The sequence below is a fragment of the Schistocerca nitens genome, chromosome 2, assembly GCF_023898315.1.
Source record: "Schistocerca nitens isolate TAMUIC-IGC-003100 chromosome 2, iqSchNite1.1, whole genome shotgun sequence".
In the NCBI taxonomy this organism is placed as follows: Eukaryota; Metazoa; Arthropoda; class Insecta; order Orthoptera; family Acrididae; genus Schistocerca; species Schistocerca nitens.
Genome location: NC_064615.1, coordinates 978,989,990 through 978,996,790, shown reverse-complemented (window position 1 = coordinate 978,996,790; position 6,801 = coordinate 978,989,990). Strand labels below are relative to the sequence as shown.

General features: G+C 43.3%; 1 pseudogene; it reads right to left on the bottom strand.

The window, feature by feature from the left end:
- Nucleotides 1-4,674: 4,674 nt before the first annotated feature.
- On the bottom strand, nucleotides 4,675-4,792 carry LOC126238569 (5S ribosomal RNA; annotated as a pseudogene).
- Between the last annotated feature and the right edge of the window lie 2,009 nt (nucleotides 4,793-6,801).

Genomic DNA, 6,801 nt, shown 5'->3' with positions numbered 1-6,801 from the left:
CTTTCAACAACGACGTAATAGAAGAAGAGAGAAAATTTACGGATGTTGATTTCCTAGAAGGCAAGTTAAAACGAGTTAAACTATCGGATTTATGGCGTTGTAGCTAGTGCCCAGTCGATCTGCGAATGACAAGAAGACGGTAACAATTTCAGTTATACTAACAGCGTATGACTTAAAACTAGTTTTGTCCAATTTTGCGCGTAGTGTGCTTCCATTTTGTTTTGTTTGTCTGGAACATACAGAACTTTGCATTCCATCCATATAAAATATATAAACAGTTGAGATAAAAATACAGTCTTGGTTTCGGAGGTTTTTATTTTCAAATTTCAATGACACATCTCGCCTAAGGTAGGCATCTTCAGATTGTCTACACCGCAACAAATTACAAAAATAGATATAAGAAAGCGTACTGACACAAATTTGTGCACAAACGCGCTCTACAAGAAACGTTTTCATGCAAACTTACAGAAACTGGTTACGGCACACGCCTTCCATAGAATAATTACACGATGCGGGATCGGCAAAATCCGACTGGGATATCAAAAAATTGAAAATTCCTGATAAATAGCAAGTGGATTCCTGAAAAGAATCGGTACGGTGAAAAACTGCAGCGAAGAGAATTTCAAGACACGAAGGAATTACAATCACTGAGCCGGCCGAAGTGGCCGTGCGGTTAAAGGCGCTGCAGTCTGGAACCGCAAGACCGCTACGGTCGCAGGTTCGAATCCTGCCTCAGGCATGGATGTTTGTGATGTCCTTAGGTTAGTTAGGTTTAACTAGTTCTAAGTTCTAGGGGACTAATGACCTCAGCAGTTGAGTCCCATAGTGCTCAGAGCCATTTTACAATCACTGATTGCAAGCGGGATATTGATTGAAATCAATGGGGAAAGACGAAAATTTGTGCCGGAGGTCAAGGTCTGATAACCGAAAATTAATTATATTTGAAAAGGTCGCTAAGGAAACCTTGAAAATAAATACCGAAAAATCATTTAATTACCTTACTCATTGGCATGTGTAAAGGACGCCTCACAAGTTAGGACCAGATATACAGCAGAGCTCCACGCACTTGTATGAGCTGCTCCACTGACAAACATAGAATGCGGGAAAATGGTACTATGGTATCGAGTGCAACTAGTTCAGTAGTGCAAGTAGCGCATATTTTTCCACACACTATTTTTGTCAGTCGACCGGCTCATACAAGCTGTGCTCCTGCTCCACGAAATTCTGCTCTGCATCTGATCCTAACTTGCGTGGCGTCCTTACCGCATAACAACGAGTAACGTAATTAAACGATTTTTCGTTATTTATTTTCAAGGTCTCCTTAGCCGCCCTTTTAAAATATAATTGGTTTCAGGTTATCAAACCGTAACTTCCGGCGCAAATTTTCAACTTTCCCCATTGATTTCAATCAAAGCTCACTTGCAGCCCATGCCTGTAATTCCTTTGTGTCTTGAAAATTTTTTCGCTGCGGTTTTTCATTGTACCGGTTCTTTCCAGCAACCCACTAGACAGGCATTAGGAATTTCCAACATTTTGATATCCCACTCGTACTTTGTCGATGTATTCGCATCGTGCAATCGTTTTATGGACGGCGTGCGCCGTGACCAGTTTCTCTAAGTTACATAAAAACTCATCGCTTAGAATGCGTGCACAAGATGGGATCAGAAGTTTTCCTTATACGTATTTTTGTAATTTGTTGCATTGTAGATAATCTGAGGATTGTAGAACATGGGTTCCAGTTTTTTGAAAACACACTGTTTTTTTACCCAAACATGTTTCAGCACCTCTGTGCCATATTTTACGTTATAATTGATTTAACAAAGTGAGACCTAAAGAAAGATTTTGTTCGTTTTGCTTCTTTAGGCCTCACTTCGTTAAATCAATTATAACGTAAAATATTTTCACTTTTTACATTTTTCAATAAACAAAAGCCCACTGATGATGGTACAGAGGTGCAGAAACGTGTTAGGCTAAAAAGAAAAAGCAGTGTGTTTGAAAAAAGGCGGAACCCATATCCTACAATTTAAGTGCAAATTCGCAAAGAAAGGATAAGGGCTGCAGATCCAAAAGATGAATAATCTGAATATGGCTACCCCAGTTGAAACGCGTCCTTGAAATTTGAAAATCAAAACCTCCGCAACCAAGGCTATATTTTTATCTCAATTTTTACTCTGGTTGCTGTATCAGCTGCAATGATGGAATGGAAGAAATTTTATGTAAACAGTTTTGTAGACAGCATACTATTAACAGATTTTGATGTATTGAAAGGCCTATCAGTGTTATGACCACATTGAGAAAGGTGTTTCAATCATTAAAATCAAACTAGTTTGAAATTCAAGCGCACTTTGCTATTGACGTTTTGAATAATCGTACGTTGGGCAACCAGTGCAAACGTAATATAATATTCATTGGATTTTGCTACGAATTTTGATTATTACTTGCTAATTCCGCCTGTGGTAACTGATAATTATCTTGGCTAAAGTGATAATTTACAGCTCTCGAAAATAAAATCATTATGAATCAATTTCTGCACGAACTAAATCGCTATCGGCAGAGAGAATTACTGAACGTAATAACAAGTACGACAGCTGCTGCGCAAGGTGCCTGTGAATTAGTAGTAATCGAGAAGAAACGTGAGTGAATTATTATATTCTCTTCCAGACAGAACCTGCTGGTCATTCGATCAGTATTATTGCAACAAAAAGACTGAGAAACGTTTAATGTATCTTTTGCCTTTGACCTCTGTACACCACAGTCGATTGCTATAAAGCCGCTGCACAGGCGACCTCAATACGCTGGATGACGTAAGTTGGACATTCCCTAGGGGCGCTAAGTGATGCTGGTGTGTCCAGAAGTGATGGAATATCCGGGCACTCGCGGAAAAGAAAAAAATGGCGACTTTCTGATGTGGGTTGCGAGTGTGTAAAGCTAACGTGGACGTGTTTGGGATACACTGAGATGACAAAACTCGTTGGATAGCAATATGCACATACCGATATACAGATGGCGGTAGTATTGCATACCAAGGTATAAAAGGGCAATGCATTGGCGGAGGCCGGCCGGTGTGGCCGTGCGGTTAAAGGCGCTTCAGTCTGGAACCGCGTGACCGCTACGGTCGCAGGTTCGAATCCTGCCTCGGGCATGGATGTGTGTGATGTCCTTAGGTTAGTTAGGTTTAAGTAGTTCTAAGTTCTAGGGGACTGATGACCACAGATGTTAAGTCCCATAGTGCTCAGAGCCATTTGAACCATTTGAACCATTGGCGGAGTTGTTATTTGTACTCAGGTGATTCGTGTGGGAAGGTTGTAGGCGTGATTATGGCTGCACGACGGGAGTTAACAGACTTTGAACGTAGAATGGTAATTGGAGCTAGACGCTTGGGACATTCCATTCCGGAAATCGTTAGAGAATTCAATATTACGTGACCCACAGTGTCAAGAGTGGGCCGAGAATATTAAATTTCAGGCATTATCCCTCACCACGGACAACGCAGAGACCGACGGTCTTCACCTAACGACCGAGAGCAGCAGCGTTTGCGTAGAGTTGTCAGTGCTAACAGACAAACGACACTGCGTGAAATAACAGCAGAATTCAATGTGGGACGTACGACGAACGTATCTGTTAGGACAGTGCGGCGAAATGTGGCGTTAAAGAGCTAGCAGACGACCAATGCGAGTGCCTTTGCTAACAGCACCACATCGACTGCAGCGTCTCCCCTGGACTCGTGACCATATCGGTTGGCCCCTAGACGATTGGAAAACTGTGGCCTGGTCAGATGAGTCCCGATTTCAGTTGGTAAGAGCGGACAGTGGGATTTTAATGTGGCGCAGATCCCACGAAGCCATGGATCCAAGTTGTCAACAAGGCACTGTGCGAGCTGGGGGTGACTCCATAATGGGATTGGCTGTCTTTATCTGGAATTGACCGAGTTCTCTGGTCCAACTGAACCGACCATTGAGTGGAAATGGTTATGTTGGGCTACTTGGAGCCCATTTGCAGTCATTCGTGGAATTCATGTTCCCAAACGACTGTGGAATATTTATGGATGACAATGCGCCATGCCACCGGGCAATAGTTGTTCGTGATTGGTTGGAAGCACATTCTGATCGGTTCGAGCGAATGATTTGGCCAACCAGATCGCCCGACATGAACCTCATCGCACATTTATGGGACATAATGGAGAAGTCACTTCGCGCACTAAGTCCTACATTGGCAATTCTTTCGCAATTATGGGCGCCTATAGAGGCACCATGGCTCAATATTTCGACAGGGGCTTCCAACGACTTGTTAAATTGCTGCACAACGCCAGGCAAGAGGAGGTCCGTCACTTTGTTAGGAGGTGTCCCATGACTTTTCTCGCATCTGTGTGTGCAGTTTCCTTTTATTTACTTTTGTCCGTGTTAATACAATGCAGTTGCTACACTGCAGGGATGTTCTTTTCTGCCATACTCGTACTCTCGTTCTTTCATAAAAGCACTCCATCTTCAGTCCACGAGTGGCGTACCGGGACCATCCGACGGCCGTGTTATCCTCAGTGGAGGATGCGGATAGGAGGGGCGTAGGGTCAGCACACCGCTCTCCCGGTTGTTTTGATGGTATTCTTAACCGAAGCCGCTACTGTTCGGTCGAGTAGCTCCTCAATTGGCATCACGAGGCTGAGTGCACCCCGAAAAATGGCAACAGCGCATGGCGACCTGGGTGGTCACCCATCCAAGTGCCGACCACGCCCGACAGCGCTTAACTTCGGTGATCTCAGGGGAACCGATGTATCCACTGCGGTAAGGCCGTTGCCTTGTTCTTTCAAATTTCTTGTTAATTCTGTACGCTCTTCAGTTTTTAGATAGGTTTCACCCCGTCTTTCAGGTCATCTTTATCGAGTGTCAGTATCTCCACACACTTTACACCCAAAACTTTACGTAGTTCTTGTACCTTATTTCATTATCCCCTGTCCACTACAACTTTGATCGATCTGCAGTTAGATTGTATAGACCTGGGTACGTAAGCTTGTGACCCACTGACGCCGCTCATTCTGGTTAGAATTTTTCATAGAACTTTCACCTCGCATATGTTTCCAAATTACGCTATTTCTCATTTTACCCGTTCGCTTACATTTTAGTGTGGTTCCGAAGTACTTCACTTTGTGCCCAGTTTATTCATTTCTTGTTCTTCTAATTGCCCATGTTGGACTTTCAAATAGTGAACCTATTCAAATGTACGGTTTCAGAATTGTATTCCTCAGGTCAAGTCCAATATTTGACATCATTGCTTTCCCTTTGTTGGACATTGTACACACTTACTTATTTATTTATTTTGTGATAACAGTCACAAATCATTTCAAAATGCAGTGTGACGGTTGCCGCAAGAAAATAAAAGACGGTAATTAGTGAATACTTATTGTCATTTTTTCCAACGTACGAGGGTAATCCCAAAAGTAAGGTCTGCTATTTTTTTATAAGTAAATAGACCTTTTTATTTCTACAATGGTTTACATCAGTTTACAGCTTGAACATTTAGCTATTTTTCGACATGATCACCATTTCTGTCGATGCATTTTTGTAGACTCTCTGGCAGTTTTTGTATGCCCATGTCATACCAGCTCGCCGTCATGCTGTTCAGAAAGTTATGAACCTCGTCCTTCACCTCATCGTCGGAGCTGAATCGCTTTCCGGCCACATGTTCTTTTAACTTAGGGAACAGGTGATAGTCACTGGGCGCCAAGCCAGGGCTATAGGGTGGGTGGGTGATTATGTTCCACTGAAACTGTTGCAGGAGAGCAACGGTTGGCCGAGCGATGTGTGGGCGAGCGTTGTCATTGAGAATGTGTACGCCCTTGCTCAACATTCCTCTTCTCCGGTACTGAATTGTCCGTTTGAGTTTTTTCAGAGTCTCACAGTACCTGTCAGCGTTAATTGTGGTCCCAGTGCTCAACCTTCAACACTGTCTCCTCAGAAATTGACGGTCTCCCGCTCCTTTGCTCGTCGTGAATTTCGGTCCGACCAGCTGCAAACTCTCTACAGCACTTACAAACATTTTTGACATCCATGCACGATTTAGCATACACTTCCGTCAATTGGCGATGGATTTTAATCGGCGCAGTGCCCTTTGCGTTCAAAAACCGAATAACTGCGCGCAATTCGCACTTGGCGGTGACATCCAACGGGAGCTCCATTCTCAACGGCTGCCACGCCAAGACTGAGCGCCTCAGCGCGGCGTGCGCCTGTTTACACACAGCGCGTGAAGCACTCTTCATAACAGTGTGACCAACTGCCACAGAAACAGAGTTCTGTACTTATAAAAAAATAGAAGACATTACTTTTGGGATTACCCTCGTGCACTCTGTTATTTCCTTCTCTATGTTCTGTTACATTACTTCTTGGGTTAAACGAGTCTTACCCTACCTGAGCCTCGACCATTGGCTCCGAATAGACACAGAAGCAGTTGTAGTCATGTACTAAGGCTTCATTAATAGGACAAAATAACGTGCACAGCCTTGTATAAGCAACTTATATCTGGAATTTGTTCTCTGCCATACGTATAACACACCGGTTTAGTTTTTAGTTTTCGTCTTATCGCACACTGCCTGCAGCAGCTTCTGAGATGTAGGGGACTCAGATTATAGAGAAGAATACGCCTTATTTGACAGTAACAAGGCAAGCGATACACTTTACTCGCCCTGTTATTTCTGAGAATGAAAACCGGACTGTTGTTGCCGGTTACGGAGACACCGAACAGATCAATGTGTTTCACAATCCAGCTGCCTCAAGCAGTAATATTATTAAATATTAAATTACTACCACAAAA